Consider the following 20,072-nt stretch of genomic DNA (forward strand, 5'->3'; position numbering starts at 1 on the left):
CTTAAGCAAGAAATGGTTTGGAAACAAAGATCCCATCCATTCTCTCAGGCCAGTTCTAAGCCTCAGCCAGCAAACCCGACTTATCAATCACCGCTGTTTTATTCAATTAAGCATTGGCACTGAACAACTGGGAATCTAATCTATTTTGCATTAGGCTTTTTCCTTACTTTGTCCACTACTTTGGCCTGGCACAGTCTTTTGATTCAACACATTGCATTTCAAAAGGAATGTGTCTTTATTTGTTAGTCTGTGTATGCATGTAAATCACAGATGGAAGGATGTGTGTGGATACTTTGACCAGACATGTTGTCACATGATTTACATAAAGAGTAAGTATGTAGGCCAGGGTATTGTTGACGGTTAATTTGTGTGCCAAAGAACTGGTTCAGTGGGTTTGTAAAAATGGCTTCAGTAAGCTATAGTGTCTATTTTTTGGGACAGCATGGCATGTGTGTGGTCCTTGGAGGACTTACAAAAATAGAATAAATACATTATAGAACATAACTATCTTTTGTTTGAGTCCACTGAGAGGGAATAGGCCATTGTTAGGTAATTAATGTCCAACCCCAGATATATTTCATACACTGTGTTCCCATGAACGATTGGCATCTCTCAAATATAGTCCAGAGACCAAGAGAAATGGCATTCCTATCTCTGGTTTGTGATAAGGGAATCATACATTTGCATTATGATGAGAAGATAGCACAGAAATGCATCCCAGCCTCGTCTCCGTCTCTCTTCACCTTACCTCCAGGTGCAGGACTTCAGAAACCGTTGTTGTTTGATCAGCCCCTAGGACTGATCCAGATGTTTACATTCTTTCCCAAATTAAAATCATTTGATTTACATCTTTTAGATCTGTAGGCTACACTTGGCAGCAGGGTAAGGATCATTTCTCTACCCTCATTATCTTATCACATTCATTCTGGTAATAAACAATAGGTAAGAGGTAGTTGAATCAAAAGAAAAAGGAAATAGTTAGGAAATAGTTAGCTTAATGTTCCAACTTGTGACTGGCAAAGTAAGCATTTCACAGTAAGATCTACACCTGTTGTATTCGGCGCATGTGACAAATAAAGTTTGATTTGATGGGTGAGAGGATGTTCATTTGTTAGATTGTACATTGTAGTGTTCCATCTCTATAGTATGTGGGTATTGCGATATGTGAGTATTATAGTATTTCCCACACAAAGATTCACAGAGATTACACACATCTAAAGCAGGAGTAAGCAAGGTATGTGGATCTCAGACAGATATCATCATCTTCGCTATGAGAAAACTCCATGACAAGTCAAAGCAAGGATGGACCAGAAGTCAAATGAATGCCTGTATTTATCAAGAGTTAGCTTTCCTAGACAAAACAAAACTCTGAGATTGCAACAGTGTGTGTCTGTACGAAGACACTGGCTAAATAACCCACAAGACCTCCCTCCGCTTGTGTAAATAACCTCAACTGCAATTACATAGCAGGTCCTATGTACCTACAATGTTGTTACTACAGAGTTATTCCATAAATAATGTACATTTGATTGACATGACCTTGCATTTTACAGTAGGCTACTTTGACAATGCTGCATTCATAACCAAGTGGGAAGGTGGAAATTACCAGTTGTGAAGTTGTAAAACTAGTTGGATGCATGCACATGCTTTGAACTCATTGAGATACGCTGATTTGCTAATGGCCAACAAGCTACGTTAAGCAGAAACTAAAAGCACAACTATCATGCTTGTAAACAAATTATAGTGTTCAAAAACCATATTAATAGATTGCTTTTAATAAATAATATTTTTGTTGTTGCATGTAACTGCTGAAAATGCTGTTATCGAGGTATCCTAATTTTCTTAGTAGGTGACGTGAGAGGTCAGCATGTGTGAGAAGTCGTAGCTCTGGGATGATAGAGTTGGAGGGGCGTTCAAGTGGGATTTTTCCCAGTCAGTATGTGGTAAATACCAATAGTGTGCAACTACAGCCCGCAATATGGGCCGTCCCCCCCCCCTTCCTTCCTAGCTAGCGGGTAAACAGTGTCCTTCGCTCCCGCCTGTCAAACAGAACACCATGTGCTAGCTTACTAGTTAGCTAGCACACAGTGTCACTCCCGCATGCGGTGTACCGGAGAAAACTGCCTGACAGACGGGGGCGAAAGACACTGTCTACCGGTCGTCCCCGCCTCCCGCTAGCACAGCAGATGGGAGGCTAGGGTGACAGCATGTGCTAGTTAGCTTGCTAGTTAGCGACACTGTGTGCTAGCTTGCTAGTTAGTTAGCGCACGGAGTTGCCCCTGCCTCCCGCCTGCTGTGTACTGGAGAAAACTGTGTCCTACAGGCGGGTGCGAAGGACACTGTCTAAAGCATTAGGGAAGCTAGGGCGACACCGTGTGCTAGCTAACACGCTAACTTGATAGTTGGTGACACCCTCGCCTCCCGCCTGCTGTGTACCGGAGTCCTGGACCAATGGACCAATAAAAGTATAGAGAGGAGTTCCTGCAGATTCAGGAATGCCCACGTGCAGGAACTTGGGCTGCAATTGCACCCTTCTCGAAAATACCACCTTCCCACTTGTATTTGAACGCAGGATCTGAGCACCCGCCCCCTCATGAATAAGTCAGCAGCCCCTCGCGCCTCATGCGACTGTATGAGAGCGTTTTCGACACACAAACATCTTCGTAGCAATGTTTGGACCTTCTCATGCAGTCGCGTAATGAATAGTATCTCGTTCTTCTTCACTGGGTGGTTATTATTGGAGGCAAATTGAGCGCAATTACGGTATTTTTTCATCCCTCAAAACCTGGAGTAGGAGGTACCTCAGTGGGAGAAGGACGGAAGGATTGAACACGTCGAATCTTTACGCACGCTCGTGAAGGCTGTGTTGTGGTCCAGCTGCTTACTGGAAATCTTGCTGAAACGTTATAGCTAGCCATTGCACTGACGTTTATGTACGAACTGACACGGGTTTAATGGTCAGTGGGACGTTCTTGCCTCGGCTTATTTGACAGTGGAGGAGGTGAAAAAAAACAAGGTACGTGACAGCGAATGACAATGTTACATTTGAAACACGAAATTCGAATGAGTTGGCTGAATAACGTTAGTCCTAGCCAAATAATGTGATGTTCTTTAGCGTTCGGTGTCTGCTGTGCTGCACTGTCTTAGCTAGCGCTTGCTATATATCCGCATTGAAGAGTCCCAATCATCTATTGTATTGCAGGTAGATACATAGTTAGCATTCGCTATTTGACAACCATGTAATTTTCGAACATGTTTTTTACTGTAGTTATATTTAGCTGGACAACCTAAAGCCACACAGTGAAATATGTGGCCATTCAGTTACACAAAGAAACCCCTTTTGTGTATATTTTTTTTGTTGACGAATATCCCTTCGCCATACGCCTCAAATTGGCTTGCTGAACATCTTTGAATTTAGAATGACAGCTACCCCTCTGGCTAACGTTAGTTAAATAGAGAAGATGTTTATTAACCTCTTATAGAGAGTCATTATACCCTTGGTGAATTATAGCATGGCATTTGCTGAATGGCTCTGTAAACCAAATGTATAAATGCTTCATCTTTGTGCATTCAATGACCTAGCACCAGTTTACTTTAAAATGCATGGGGGTTGTGAATGCATTCATGCCATTATGGGTTATGTGTTTCTTACATTTCCAGTGATGACAGAACTGGGTCTGGTTTCCCAAAAGCATCTTAAAGAGAAATGTTAAAAAAAATGTATATATTCTTCCTATTCATCATCTCTAGCACCACACCAACATCAATATATGTCAAATGGCGTGTTTCTAGGTTTTGTTGATGTTGGGGTGGTGCTGGAGATGATGAATATGAAGTTGAACAATTTAGAAATTACCCTTTAAAGCTAAATTCGTCGTTAGAACCATCGTAGGAGCATAGTTAAATCTCTGAGCTGTTTCACAAAACCATCGTTATTAACGTTGCACTTGAAAACGATTAATCTAACATGCTGACCAGACCGCATGTGTGTCCGCGCCATCGCGCGCATGTTGATTTTGTCCCGCCACACCAGATGCGACCAAGACAAGCCAGTTGAAATATCAAAACAAACTTTGAACCAACTATTAATTTGTGGGCAGGTCGAAAAGCATTAAACCTGTACAGCAATGTAGCTAGCTTGCTGTTGCTAGCTAATTTGACCTGGAATATAAACATTGGGTTGTTGTTTTACCTGATTCTTTTATTTTACCTTTATTTAACTAGGCAAGTCAATAAAGAAAAAAATCTTACTTTCAATGACGGCCTAGGAACACTGGGTTAACTGCCTTGTTCAGGGGCAGAACGACATATTTTTACCTTGTCAGCTCAGGGATTCGATCTTACAACCTTTTGGTTACAAGTCCAACGCTCTAACCACTAGGCTACCTACCGCCCTGGCAGTGCACAAGGTCCTCTACTCCGACAATTAATCCACAGATAAACGGGTAAACCAAGTTTGTTTCTAGTAATCTCTCCTCCTTCAGGCTTCTTCTTTGGATTTTATATGGCGGTTGGCAACCAAATTTAAGGTGCATTACCACTACCAACTATGCACTACCAACTGGACTGGAGTGTGGACCTTAGTTCATCTTTCAATCACCCACGTGGGTATATGCTCCTAAATATATATATATATATATACTTAAGATGAAAACCGAGTTGACTGCATTAAAATATAAATACAGTAGGCTATAGGCTTATTTCAATCATATGTGATCCGTTTCAAGAAGCTAGGCGTATGTCTCATGTCACTACTTCATGGGAGGGGCGTTTGAACTTATTTTTTATAAATAAATAAATAAAAATAATTTAAAAAAATTGTTGGCAGAAATGCCTTCTGGAATATGTGAACTTTCATTTTGCCTTAATAACAAACTTGTATGCCATCTGTAATCAAACATTGCATACAAAATAGCATGAGAAAACTTAGAATACATAACATATGGCAATCATATAAAATGAAGACTTAAACTCATACAGTACATTCGGAAAGTATTCAGACCCCTTGACTTTTTCCACATTTTGTTACAGTACAGCCTTATTCTAAAATGGATTAAATAAATAAAAATCCTCAATCTACAGACAATACCCCATAATGACAAAGCAAAAACGGGTTTTTAGTAGTTTTAGAAAATGTATTCAACTTAAACAGATACCTTATTTACATAAGTATTCAGACCCTTTGCGATGAGACATGAAATTGAGCTCAGGTACAACCATTCTTGAGATGTTTCTACAACTTTATTGGAGTCCATGTGGTAAATTTAATTGATTGGACATGGAAATTCCCGTACCTGTTTACATAAGGTCCCACAGTTGACAGTGCAGAGCAAAAACCAAGCCATGAGGTCGAAGGAATTGTCTGTAGAGCTCCGAGACAGGATTGTGTCGAGGCACATATCTGGGGAAGGTTTCCCAAAAATGTCTGCAGCATTGAAGGTCCCCAGGAACACAGTGGCCTCCATCATTCTTAAATGGAAGAAGTTTGGAACCACCAAGACTCATCTTAGAGCTGGCTACCTGGCCAAACTGAGCAATTGGGGGAGACGGGCCTTGGTCAGGGAGGTGATCAAGAACCCGATGGTCACTCTGACAGAGCTCTATTGTTCCTCTGTGGAGATGAGAGAACCTTCCAGAAGGACAGCCATCTCTGCAGCACTCCACCAATCAGGCCTTTATGGTAGAGTGGCCAGACGGAAGCCACTCTATAGTAAAATGCACATGACAGCCCGCTTGGAGTTTGTCAAAAGGCACCTAAAGGACTCTCAGACCATGAGAAACAAGATTCTTTGGTCTGATGAAACAAAGATTGAACTCTTTGGCCTGAATGTCAAGCGTCACGTCTGGAGGAAACCCGGCACCATCCCTACGGTGAAGCATGGTAGTGGCAGCATCATACTGTGGGATTTTTCTTCAGCGGCAGTTACTGGGAAACTTGTCGGGATCGAGGGAAAGATGAACGGCGCAAAGTACAGAGAGATCCTTGATGAAAACCTGCTCCAGAGCGCTCAGGACCTCAGACTGGGGTGAAGGTTCACCTTCCAAAAGGACAATGACCCTAAGCACACAGACCTTGACATGTCCTTGAGTGGCCCAGCCAGAGCCCGGACTTGAACCCGATCGAACATCTCTGGAGAGACCTGAAAATAGCTGTGCAATCCCCATCCAACCTGACAGAGCTTGAGAGGATCTGCAGAGAAAAATGGGAGAAACTCCCCAAATACAGGTGTGCCAAGCTTGTAGCATCATACCCAAGAAGACTCGAGGCTGTAATCACTGCCAAAGGTGCTTCAACAAAGTACTGAGTAAAGGGTCTGAATATTTATGAATGAATGAATGGAGAAAAATATATTTTTGTGTCAAATTGGCAGCCCATCCCTTATGGGATTAACCTGTTGAGGACACGGATCCCCGTTCCGCCTGCGGAACCCCTAGCCAACAGCCAATGGCATCGCACGGCGCGAAATACAAAACCAACTAAAATAGCACAATTCAATTTTTTCAAACAATCAACTATTTTACACCATTTTAAAGATAAGACTCTCGTTAATCTAACCACATTGTCCGATTTCAAAAAGGCTTTACAGCGAAAGCAAAACATTAGATTATGTTAGGAGAGTACATGGACACAAATAATCACACAGCCATTTTCCAAGCAAGCATATATGTCACATAAACCCAAATCACAGCTAAATGCAGCACTAACCTTTGATGATCTTCATCAGATGACACTCCTAGAACATTATGTTATACAATACATGCATGTTTTGTTCAATCAAGTTCATATTTATATCAAAAAACAGCTTTTTTACATTAGCATGTGATGTTCAGAACTAGCATACCCACCGAAAACTTACGGTGAATTTATTAAATTACTCATGATAAACGTTCAGAAAATACATAACAATTATTTTAAGAATTATTGATACAGAACTCCTCTATGCACTCGATATGTCCGATTTTAAAATAGCTTTTCGGTGAAAGCACATTTTACAATATTCTCAGTAGATAGCCCGGCATCACAGGGCTAGCTATTTAGACACCCAGCAAGTTTAGCCTTCACCAAACTCCGATTTACTATTAGAAAAGTTTGATTACCTTTGGTGTTTTTTGTCAGAATGCACTCCCAGGACTTCTACTTCAATAACAAATGTTGGTTTGGTCCAAAATAATCCATAGTTATATCCAAACAGCGGCGTTTTGTTCGTGCGTTCAAGACACTATCCGAAGTGTAAATAAGGGACACGCGCACGACGCAATTCGTGACAAAAAAATTCTAAATATTCCATTACCGTACTTCGAAGCATGTCAACCGCTGTTTAAAATCAATTTTTTCGTAAAAAAGCGATAATATTCCGACCGGGAGTCGTTGAATCCGTTCAAAGACGATAGAATAAAAACATGGTGTCGTCTCGTGCACGAGCATGAGTCCCTTTGTCCGCTGATAGACCACTTAGCAAAAGCGCTCGTGTGTTTCAGCCAGGGCTTGGAATTACGTCATTCAGCTTTTTGCCGCCTTCTGAGAGCCCATGGGAGCCGTAGGAAGTGTCACGTAACAGCAGAGATCCCCTGTAATGGATAGAGATAATCAAGAAGGGCAAAAAATGGTCAGAGAGGTTGCTTCCTGTTTGGAATCTTCTCAGGTTTTGGCCTGCCAAATGAGTTCTGTTATACTTCCCTGTAGCCTTCCCTGTAGCTCAGTTGGTAGAGCATGGTGTTTGCAACACCAGGGTTGTGGGCTCGATTCCCACGGGGGGCCAGCACAGAAAAAAAAATGTATGATATGTATGAAATTGTATGAAATGTATACATTCACTACTGTAAGTCGCTCTGGATAAGAGCGTCTGCTAAATGACTAAAATGTAAAATGTAAATACTCACAGACACCATTCAAACAGTTTTAGAAACTTTGGAGTGTTTTCTATCCAAAGCTAATAATTATATGCATATTCTAGTTTCTGGGCAGGAGTAATAATCAGATTAAATCGGTACGTTTTTTTATCCGGCCGTGAAAATACTGCCCCCTATCCATAACAGGTTAACGGGATCGATTTGACAACAGCGGGTGAAATGGCAGAGCGCCAAATTCCCCCAAAATATTTAACTTTCATACATTCATAAGTGCAACACACCAAATTAAAGCTTAACTTCTCGTTAATCTAGCCACCGTGTCAGATTTCAAAAAGGCTTTACGGCGAAAGCAAACCATGCGATTATCTTAGGATAGCGCCCAGCATACCAACACATGAAAATCAGATTTCAACCCGCCAGGCGCGACACAAAAGTCAGAAATAACGATTTAATTCATGCCTTACCTTTGAAGAACTTCTTCTGTTGGCACTCCAATATGTCCCATAAACATCACAAATGGTCCTTTTGTTCGATTAATTCCGTCGTTATATCTCCAAAATGTCCATTTATTTGGCGCGTTTGATTCAGAAAAACACTGGTTCCAACTCGCCCAGCATGACTACAAAATATCTAATAAGTTACCTGTAAACGCTGTCCAAACATTTGAAACAACTTTCCTAATACAACTTTAGGTATTTTTTTAACGTAAATAATCAATAAAATTTAAGACGGGATAAACGGTGTTCAATACCGGATAAAAACAACGTGAAGTGCATGACCTGAAGCGCGTGACCTGGAGCGCGCTTCAAAACATTAGTGCACTAGGCTGGACCCTCATTCTGAACTGCCGTACTTCTTCATTTCTCTAAAGAAAAACATCAACCAATTTCTAAAGACTGTTGACATCCAGTGGAAGCGATAGGAACTGCAAGCATGTGCCTTATAAATCTAGATACACATAGAAAACCCATTGAAAACACTGTCACCTCAAAACAAAATCCTGGATGATTTGTCCTCGGGGTTTTGCCTGCCAAATAAGTTCTGTTATACTCACAGACATAATTTTACCAGTTTTAGAAACTTTAGAGTGTTTTCTATCCAAATCTACCAATTATCCAAGCTTTTGGGCCTGAGTAGCAGGCAGTTTACTTTGGGCACGTTTTTCATCCGGACGTCAAAATACTGCCCCCTAGCCCAAAGAAGTTAAACATTTATGGCAATTTCGAAAGCCTATGTAAATTACGATCGGCAGATTGGCCTTTACATTTTTTTTATATTGGACTGCCGTTTTGTGCTCTAAAATTAGTTTGATCCCCACAGTGAATTATTTTATATTTCGCTACAAATCGAGATATTCAATGAAATATTGATCCATTCTGACTACTAAATTTGTCGTCACACAGGACCACGTGCTGACACAGAACTATTACGGACTGGCAGGCTACGGGGAGGCTCACGTCCCCATGCACGCTCTTTGCATGTGCACCCAGCAGCGTTGGGTTGACTCTCTCAGGCAGGATGAAATTGACTACATCAACCATGATCCTTTGCTAGTTACTGCCACTTTCACCATGATCCTTAGTGTTTTTTGTTGTTGTTGCCATTCAGCCCAATTCAGCAGTATGGCGCACTTCAAATTCAAATACTTCTGGCTTGATGCGCCATCGGGAGTTTTGCATAGCAATACGCGGATGATGTCAGTGCTATCACTATCTACTGGTTTTAATGTCTATGCTTGCAGGTGACAGAGTGGTTCAAATGATTGACAGGTGGAATGCGCGCTCAACAGTGAATTCACCTGTGCACATACTTGATGGCTTGACCATGTGAATAGACCTAGCAGCTGAGAATACTTCAGTAGGCTACTGTACAATCATTCTTTGACGTTCAGTGATCAATCATTCACTCAAACGACTATATGCGACCTCCTTTATTCCCAAAACTTTTCCTCAATCACTCATCTTTCTTGAAGTGACCGTTATGGATAGGCTACCTACAGTAGAGTAGTCCATGGACATTGACACAGGGACCCAATATTTGGGTTTGTTTACTTATTCTGCTAATCCAGTTTCCTAACAGCAGTCAACAAACAGCATGCTCAAATTGGCTCATGGTGATGCCATAAAATGAGGTAGTCTACAATCAATAAGATGAGCTGAGTTTGTATTTTGGGTGAACCATCCCTCTAAACATCTAAAGCCCCCTTTCTCCTACTTATAAACATTGTTGGGCCATGAATCAAATACTGTCAGACAGCCTACTGGCTAGGCTATCTTAACTAAAACACAACCCAGATTAAATAATCACAGTTGGCCAGTGCTTCCAGGGTGATTTTTTTTTTTATGACTGACACGTAACATTTTCTTTGTAACTTTCATTTATGTGCCGGAGGGCAGCTGTGGAAAAGTGATTAGGGAAATGGATGTGCAGTCTGGGGCCTAGGGTTGGGGGCTTTAGCAAGGTACTTCACAGAAATAGCCCCAGCTGTCGCTGCAGACAGCAGCAATGATGAAAATGTCCCAGATTGGGGTGTCTGTTGAGGAAATAACAAAATCATAATTCAGTTCAGCCAATTGATTTACCGGCTGGAGTGGGTTCTTGGATCTTTATGATGGATGAGTATGGAAGGGCCTTAGCAAAACAATAGTGAACTGGGACCCCACTAGACTAAGTGAAAGGTTTTATGACATTGACTTAATTTTATTAATTCTACCTTTTAACATGCAATAAGTGAAAAGATTTTGTACAGGCTGCTGAGGGAAGCCAATTAGATCCGATGTAGAATAAATGTGACTTTGGCAAGTAGCCTACTTCCAGCAGTCCTGAGCAGTGTAATTTCTCAATGTTGCTAGTCTTGATGCCATAGGCCTACTTGTATACTTTATTTCTTTCTTTCTTTTTTACATATATATATATTTTTTATCCTGTTTTCTCACCAATTTTGTGGTATCCAATTGGTAGTTACAGTTTTGTCTCATCGCTGCAGCTCCCATACGGACTCGGGAGAGGTGAAGGTCGAGAGCCGTGCGTCCTCCGAAACACAAACCAACCAAGAGCATTGCTTCTTGACACAATGCCCACTTAACCCGGAAGCCAGCCGCACCAATGTGTTGAAGGAAACACCGTACACCTCGCGACCGTGTCAGCGTGCACTGCGCCCGGCCCCACAGGAATCGCTAGTGCGCGATGGGACAAGGACATCCCTGCCGGCCAAACCCTCCCCTAACCCGGACGATGCTGGGCCAATTGCGCGCTGCCCCATGGGTGTCCAGAGCCTGGACTCGAACCAGGATCTCTAGTGGCACAGCCTTAGACCACTGCACCACTCGGGAGGCCCTCCTACTTGTATACTTACATGTTTACAAGATTACCTTAGTTATGTTGAATATACAGATTTTTTTTTCTAAGCTTATTGCTCTAATAAGCTCTTCTGACTGAGGTTAAATGGGTTTTTCTTAAATGTCTGAAGAGAATGCAGTCTCAGGAAGCACCTCTCCTGCGCTACCACTAACACCTGGCTGCTACCAAGATATACCGCTATGATGGGAAAGTAAAGTCAACACAACTAAGACAGTTGTGCCAGGTGTTACAAGCAATTTAATGCTTCCTTTTAAAAATGTCTGAAGCCATTTTCCAGTAGAATGTTATGAAACAATGTAAGATTGATTTAGATGTTTTTTTTACACCTCAGTTGCAGCCCAATCATATAGCCTAGTAGAGTGTTTGATTGATAAATGGATTCTTTGCACAACATTATAAAGTGGGGCAATGTTATGGATTTGTTACGGCTGCTATTCTTCATTTAGGGGAACCTTGATTATTAAACACAGTCACACAGTGTTGTCTGTCTGCAGTCAGATATGCAAATTGAAGTCTGTGCTGTGTGCCTGGTGAGCTGCTGTGACTCTCGCATGTAGTAAATCCCCATAACTGCCACACCTCCAATGCTTAGAGGAAAACTTGAGCTGCTGCCATGCCTTTACTGCAGGGTCATTAAAGGCCATGCCATGAAGTGAAGCTGCATTCACTAACACCATCTCAATTCATCCCTTTGTTCCCAAGCCTCCCACCTCAGGTTTATCTTACTGGCTGCCTGTTTGTTAGACTAACACATGCACGCGCGCACACACACACACACACACACACACACACACACACACACACACACACACACACACACACACACCTTTCTCCCTTTGCTTTGATTGGGATGAGATTATCAATGGTCACAGCTGTTTCACCTCTTGGTGTTTGCTGCAGCGATAAGATGGTTGAGAATCTGACATGCAAGTAGATTTTCCTCTTTAGTCACATTTGGAGATGGCATATTGCTGTGCTCAGCGCAGTATGACGGACTGTATGTTCGAGCAGCAGGTTTGGCTTGTCTTACTCTTCCGAAATGTGCTTTCAATATGTTTGGCTGAATACTGTTATAGGACAGTCTTTCTCAGATGTTTTCCCATTTATGTCATTTATTACAGAATGTTATTACAGAATTGGGTGCCCATGCATCCAAACTATGGAAAGACGATTGACATCTCTCTTTAAAAATGTTTGTGTGGAATCACAATAAAGGGATTGTAACTGACTGTAACCATCAACATAATCTAAAGAGGTCCTTCAAGTTCAAAAAGCAGCAAAGTTGTTGTGACTGTTTTTTGTAGTTGAATCCAGGCCAACTTGTGAGAGAGCCTGACCCCCTGACTCTCAATTACCCACAACCTCTTACAGGTGGGCTCTCTGCTGTCACCTGGCTCTTATCTCCATGCCCAATTTTACTTCTTACAGGACACAATTCAGCTGGCCCCATAGAGTGAGAGGGGGGAGGTTTTTGGCGTCTGGCACTTTTTTTCTCTCTCGTCTAGGGCTATGCAGCATGCATTCCTGTGGGCTACATTTAATTGTCAGTGCCACTCAACTAGTGCTAATAATATCAAGGAGACTAACGAGGAGGCAAAAAGTTCCTGTTGAGACCACACATCAGGGTCAGTAATGCTTTGTTTGCTTTGGGTCTGTGGTTGTGTGTGTGTGTGTTTGTGTGTGTGTGTGTGTGTGTGTGTGTGTGTGTGTGTGTGTGTGTGTGTGTGTGTGTGTGTGTGTGTGTGTGTGTGTGTGTGTCTTCCGTTTGTTGTTTCTTCTATGTGGGCCAACGTCAATCTGGTTCCAAGATACCAACAGACAAGACTTTTGTTTACAATGCTGTATTATTTCCTGATATCGAATCCTGAGTCACCATCCTGAGTGAGAGAGAGAGAGAGAGAATGTTTGGATTATTTGGGGTTACTAAAGCACAGACCAATAACCCCTCCCTTATAATAAAATGATAACTGTCCCTAGTCAACCAAACTTGGTTTCTTGTTTCAATTGCCAAAGATTTTTGTGTTGCCACACAGTCAAGGTGGCATTTCTCAGTAGTAGAGATGACCAGGGACGTTCTCTTTATAAGTGCGTGAATTGGACCATTTTCTGTCCTGCTAAGCATTCAAAATGTAAAGAGTACTTTTGAGTGTAAGGGAAAATGTATGGAGTAAAAAAAAGTACATTTATTTTCTTTGGGAATGTAGTGAAGTAAAAGTTGTCAAAATTCTAAATACTAAAGTACATGTACCCCAAAAAACTACTTAAGTAGTACTTTAAAGTATATTTTTTTTTTACTTAAGTACTTTACATCACTGAACCCTGCTAATTGATAGTCCCATTGTATGCACACATTTTACTTGGTGGTCTGCTGAGTTACCTTGCATGTTGACATATAAGTGGTTCCATTGTATCCTCTCCTTCCTCAGTAAGCAATATTAAAACAACTTCATTTGAAGAAGTGTTGACTTGCACCATAAGAGCTCAGCTGAATGATGGGGGATAATAATTCAGCTAGCGTCAGACAACCAAGTCTCTGGTGCAGTACAATTGGTTTTTATAAAGAGTTAAAGAAATACATCCCTCTATTTATTTTTCTGTCGCACAGCAGTTTAATTTAAATGGACCACTGAACAATACTGTCTACACTACAGCAAGCAATGTGTCACCTGCTATGCAGAGGGGAAAAACAGCTGTGAATGCAGCCGTTTTCACTGGACCGCAGCGTTTACCTAATGGAATAGATTTGTAAATTCTCATAAATGTTATCAGTGAGGGATGACTGCAGTCACTCCAGGAAGCGGCACTTGTCACCGCTCATCATCAGGAGGCCAGTGTGATTCAACCATGTCAAGGTGACAAGACTGCCGGCTCCATCATGGAATTAGCCTAATTTACATCAGCTCAAACATTCGCATCTTTCAGTTTCACAAATGATACGTTTGCTTATATTATACTTTTTGAGACCAATTTCATCCAAGTCTCCTCATTAACAAAGCCATAATTGTTCTCCTTTTGTCTTTTTTACATGTTAAAATGAAGCCGAATCAAGCTCAGGATTAGAACAAAAATAAACGGTAGTGTCATCTGGCATATGTTGCTCCTAGCACTGCAGGTAGACTGAAGAGGAGTATCTTACAGATCCTTTCGGGCAACCTCACCCCCAAGTTTATTCAGTCTCTAGCTCAGACTTCCAGGACTCCACTGAAGTCCCAGTACATGTCGTCTCCAATGGAGCGTGCCACCAGGACCTTCTGATCCGATCAGATGGCTGTTTTGACCCCATTCCTTCCTCTTCTATTCCCCCCTCTGAGGCCATCATCTCGTTCCCGCCATCCATGCCATGGTGCCACCTTGTCTTCAGAGACCTCGTACATGTACTGAACAAAAATATGATTGCAACAATTTCAATGATTTTACTGAGTTACAGTTCATATAAGGAAATCAGTCAATTGAAATACTATACATGTACATGTAGGCTTTGTGGTGGAAGCAGTTCAGGATTCTTTTGGAAGAGGCGTTGTCGTGCCCTCTTCACGACTGTGTTGGTGTGTTTGGACCATGATAGATCCTTAGTGATGTGGACATCGAGGAACTTGAAGCTCTTCACGGTCGAGTCTTTTGTATCAACATGTCTACTTCCTCTCTGAAATTTTTGTTTCATTAGAGAATGATATCCTAGCTTAAGTCTTGCGTTTTCTCACACCAGAAAGAAATCGCTAATATATGGCTATTTATATCTCTAATACTATCTCAAGCTAATATGGCTCCTGCTTGTGAGTAAAGAAAGACTGAGGGTACTGTTTCTTAGCTCAATTGCAGCCACTGTTTCGAAAGAAATTATCCTGCAGATCCACCCTCTGAACTCAATACAAAGGAGTCTGAGGGGATAGGTCTTAAATTGTCCTCATTGGTCTTTCTAAGTTGTTACATTGGACAGTACCCTCCATTTTTTTTTTACCAGACATATTGCTGTCACCTCTAAACACCTTTGCCCGAGGGGTACAGATTGTGGTTTGCATGGTGGTTGGCATTGACATATTAAAATATGTCGCTTGACCAGATAGACTATGTTGGATATTATTAAAGAAATTACTGGAGTGCATAGAATTTGCTTCTAGATGTATATTGGCCTAGCCTACATTTGAACTGAAGCACTTCAGTGCCTTCCTTTTCCCCTGCACTTGAAAATACAGAATTACTTCCATTTGAAAAGCTGATTCTATAGATAATCTGTTATTGATTTCAGAACATCATGCACCAGGTAAGGCTGTGTGTGTGTGCGCACTTTTTATGTGTGTGCTTTTGTATGTTTTTTTTGTGTTAAAGAGGCTACTCAGACGCTCCGCTTCATGGTAGAACCAATCAAGACTGACCATTTAAAGAGCAATCTTGTGCATTCCTGTGGAAGGCTATCTGTGGTGCATCTGGAGGCTACACTAATCTGTGATGATTGGTCGTACTCAGTATGAGAACACAATCAGTTTTGAATGCTGTTCTAGTGAAGCATCTAATCCAATAGCCTATTTCTCTTTTGGGTGTAAGTTTCAACCTCTATCTCAATTTGTAAATATGTTCTCCAAATATGAGCTCATGTATTGATTCTTTCTTCTGCACCTCTCTAATTCTCTCTGACGAATAGGCCTAAACAGCAAGGATTTAGCCCATGTTTGTTGGTGTTTGCGGTCTTCGAAATCTGAGCTTTTCGACCTCACCCGACTTCACATCCCCTTCAACCTTCTCCTGAAGTAAAAAATGTTTTTAAAAAATCCTCAAGACGGCCATGATTTTTTTCCCCCTCCAGTTTTATAGAGTAGACCCTGAATATCTGTTTTCAAATCAAATTGTATTGGTTGCAAACACATGTATGGCAGATATTATTGCAGGTGCAGCGAAATGCTTATGTTTCTAGCTCCAACAGTGAAGTAATATCTAACAATACAAAACAATACACAGTCTCAAAAAACTGTCCGGAATATAAATATACTCTTTCCATGACAGACTGACCAGGTGAATCCAGGTGAAAGCTATGGTCCCTTATTGATGTCACCTGTTAAATCCACTTAATCCATGTAGATGAAGGGGAGGAGACAGGTTAAAGAATGATTTTTAAACCTTGAGACAATTGAGACATGGATTGTGTATGTGTGCCATTCAGTGGGTGAATGGACAAGACAAAATAAGTGCTTTTGAAAGGGGTTCGGTAGTATGTGCCAGGCTCCTGGGTTTGAATGTGTCAAGAACTGCAACACTGCTGGGTTTTTCACACTCAACAGTTTCCATGTGTATCAAGAATGGTCCACCACCCAAAGGACATCCAGCCAACTTGACACAACTGTGGGAAACATTAGAGTCAACATGGCTAGCATCCCTGTGGACCGCTTTCAACACCTTGTAGAGTCCATGCCTCAATGGATTGAGGCTGTTCTTGGGGCAAAAGCAGGTTCAACTCAATATTAGGAAGGTGTTCCTAATGTTTTGTACACTCAGTGTATATGAAGATAATGGTGTGTATGGACAGTATATGAGTAGAAAAGGTGTGTACGGCAGTAGTTATATAGGATGAGTGTTTTACCCCTAGACATCTGTTTCCTTTTGTAGATAATCAGAAACTGACATGATCCCCAAACAGACAGCTGTTCTAGTTTTCGGTAGCACTGTCCAGGTATCTGCTTTAGTGGTCCCCTGCAGGATTGAGTTGAAAAGAGCAGGGCTGGACGATACATCTCTATATTACGGCATACGCTGCACTATGCTGGACACAGTGCACACATGGGATTCTTGTCTGTTCCATGGAGGAAAACCATATCATAGTGCTGGAGACTGGATAGAGATAAAATGTCTTCAAATCAGGTTCAGTGTGTGGATGCGCCACCGAGCCATGCTGTTTTAAGGTTTAATGCCTTACATGGGCATGGAACCTAATCGCTTTATACGGCCTTGTGAAAGCGGACACCACTTTTAGCCCATTACCCTGCATAAAATGGATGATTTTTGCCTCCTAACTTTTCTCCCACATCTACATAATGTGACCATTTGTGCGTGGTGCTAGGAGATGGCCTTTTGTTACGCATTAGGCTAACAGTGCTATCGCTACCTCGGATTGTGTCCATATACACTGGCAACCCGCAGTGACCACTGCTCCCCATTCCCTCCCCTCATTACAGAGGTAATAGCATCAGCCTCTGTCCCCTGAGCACACAGCCTTCTATACGTTTCTCATCAGCTCATTCCCACCAAGCCTTCCATAAGCCTCCAGTGATCATTGACTTTGAACTACCTCCAACAAGCCCATGTGATCAGCACGAGCCTGTTTATTATGCAGGTTTATTATGGGGTGAGCTCCACCATGTCCCCATTCTGTCGCTTCCGCTGAAGACAGGGAAGGAAAAAAGGAGACAGTCTACTGAAATTCAGAGTAGAGGGAGGATCTGGGCTCTTTCAGAAGCCTTTGTTTTTCATTGCTGCATTTCTCTCTTCATACCATCTATACCTAACACAGATTACAGAAGAGTGCTGATTTTAATCTAGGCTATATAACTGCTATAGCTAACGTATGTAGCGTCTCCACCGTTTGTCTATATGAACGGAGGAAAGCCAGCCAGTTCTTTATCTCCTACTGGTGGAGTGGAGCAGTGACCTCCCACTGGGGCTGGTGGATTCCTGCACTCTGCTGTATAATTAATGAGATTGTAGCAGAGAAAGGGCAGGGACAGGGAGGGGGCCAACATACAATATCCAGACAGAGATACAGAACAGAGAGGGACAGAGAGAAGACTGGCAAATATGGACTGAAAAGAATGGGAGAGGGGTTAAGAGGGAGATGGTAAAAAGAAAACAGTCCCAAAAACATGGTGGAGGAGATTGAGAGCTTAGTGCTGTAATGGAGGTTCATGGGCTGAGTTACAATTGGCCTACACTACATAGCTCTTTAAACAGTGGAGACTTCTCCTCCATAGAATGCAGGCAGGTCTGACCACCGCCAGCCCCATAGACAGAACACAATCTTAAAGTATTCACCAGGTGTTTATACAAGAGACACCATTCTGTGTGTCACCTGTTTCTGCTTTAGGGTGTGGCCCTCCTACAGTAGGAGAGTAGACAGGTGTAGGCTATGCCCTCTGTTTACTCTACCTGTTCCTAAAACCGGCTTCTGGTGCACTGCACGAAGAGGCCTATGTTGTCCTTCTACTGTTTACGTAACAGCTGCTGCTTTATCAGTCATTTATCTCATTTATTCCCTGCAATAGCCTATAGCCTACTTGGAAAGAAACATACAGATGTTCAAAGAAACATCATAGTATGTACCATGCTGCCATTATATGAATGTAAACAGTACTACAGTATAGACTGTGGAGATTGGCCTACAGGCTGTGGAACTACAGTATAGACCAGGGGGTAAACTACTAGATTGAACCACGGGACGATTTTTGTTGGTGCGGCTGTTCAGGGGTCCAGAACATGATTATAATAATTTGTACACCTTAGCCAAATACATTTTAAACTCAGTTTATCACAATTCCTGACATTTAATCCTGGTAAAAAGTCCCTGTCTTAGGTCAGTTAGGATCACCACTTTATTTTAAGAATGTGAAGTGTCAGAATAATAGTAGAGAGAATGATTGATTTATTTCAGCTTTTATTTATTTTATTACATTCCCAGTGGGTCAGAAGTTTACATACGCTCAATTACTATTTGGTAGCATTGCCTTTAAGTTGTTTAACTTGGGTCAAATGTTTCAGGTAGCCTTCCACAAGCTTCCCACAATGTCAATTTTGGCCCATTCCTCTGACAGAGCTGGTGTAACTGAGTCTCAGGTTTGTAGGCCTCCTTGCTCGCACACGCTTTTTCAGTTCTGCCCACAAATTTTCTATGGAATTGAGATCAGGGCTTAGGGATGGCCACTCCAATACCTTGACTTTGTTGCCCTTAAGCCATTTTGCCATAACTTTGGAAGTATGCTTGGGGTCATTATCCATTTGGAAGACCCATTTGCGACCAAGCTTTAACTTCCTGACTGATGTCTTGAGATGTTGCTTCAATATATCCACATAATTTTCCTGCCTCATGATGCCATCTATTTTGTGAAGTGCACCAGTCCCTCCTGCAGCAAAGCACCCCCACAACATGATGCTACCACCCCCGTGCTTCATGGTTGGGATGGTGTTCTTCGGCTTGCAAGCCTCCCCCTTTTTCCTCCAAACATAACTATGGTCATTATGGCCAAACAGTTATATTTTTGTTTAATCAGACCTGAGAACATTTCTTCAAAAAGTACGATCTTTGTCCTCATGTGCAGTTGCAAACCGCAGTCTGGCTTTTTTATGGTGGTTTTAGAGCAGTGGCTTCTTCCTTGCTGAGCGGCCTTTCAGGTTATGTCGATATAGGACTCGTTTTACTGTGGATATAGCTACTTTTGTACCTGTTTCCTCCAGCATCTTCACAAGGTCCTTTGTTGCTGTTCTGGGATTGATTTGCACTTTTTGCACCAAAGTACGTTCATCTCCAGGAGACAGAACGTGTCTCCTTCCTGAGTGGTATGATGGCTGCGTGGTCCCATGGTTTTTATACTTGCATACTATTGTTTGTGCAGATGAACGTGGTACCTTCAGGCGTTTGGAAATTGCTCCTAAGAATGAACCAGACTTGTGGAGGTCTCCAATTTTGTTTCTGAGGTCTTGGCTGATTTCTTTTGATTTTCCCATGATGTCAAGCAAAGAGGCACTGAGTTTGAAGATAGGACTTGAAATACAGGTACACCTCCAATTGACTCAAATGATGTCAATTAGGCTTTAGAAGCTTCTGATAGGCAATCAGAAGTTTCTAATACCGGATAAAAACAACGTGGAGCGAGCTCCTGGTC

At 41.9% G+C, this 20,072-nt stretch overlaps 1 protein-coding gene across 2 annotated transcripts in view; it reads left to right on the forward strand.

Moving 5' to 3' along the window:
- The first annotated feature begins 2,616 nt into the window (after positions 1-2,616).
- The window catches only part of LOC115171274 (protein TANC2-like), a 137,424-nt gene continuing 119,968 nt past the window's right edge, over positions 2,617-20,072 (forward strand). For both annotated transcript variants that reach the window (XM_029727928.1, XM_029727929.1), the window contains exon 1: positions 2,617-3,016. The gene's annotated coding sequence lies outside the window, so the exon portion shown is untranslated. The remainder of the gene's footprint in view (positions 3,017-20,072) is intronic.

This window comes from Salmo trutta, chromosome 32 (assembly GCF_901001165.1).
Source record: "Salmo trutta chromosome 32, fSalTru1.1, whole genome shotgun sequence".
NCBI classification, from domain to species: domain Eukaryota; kingdom Metazoa; phylum Chordata; class Actinopteri; order Salmoniformes; family Salmonidae; genus Salmo; species Salmo trutta.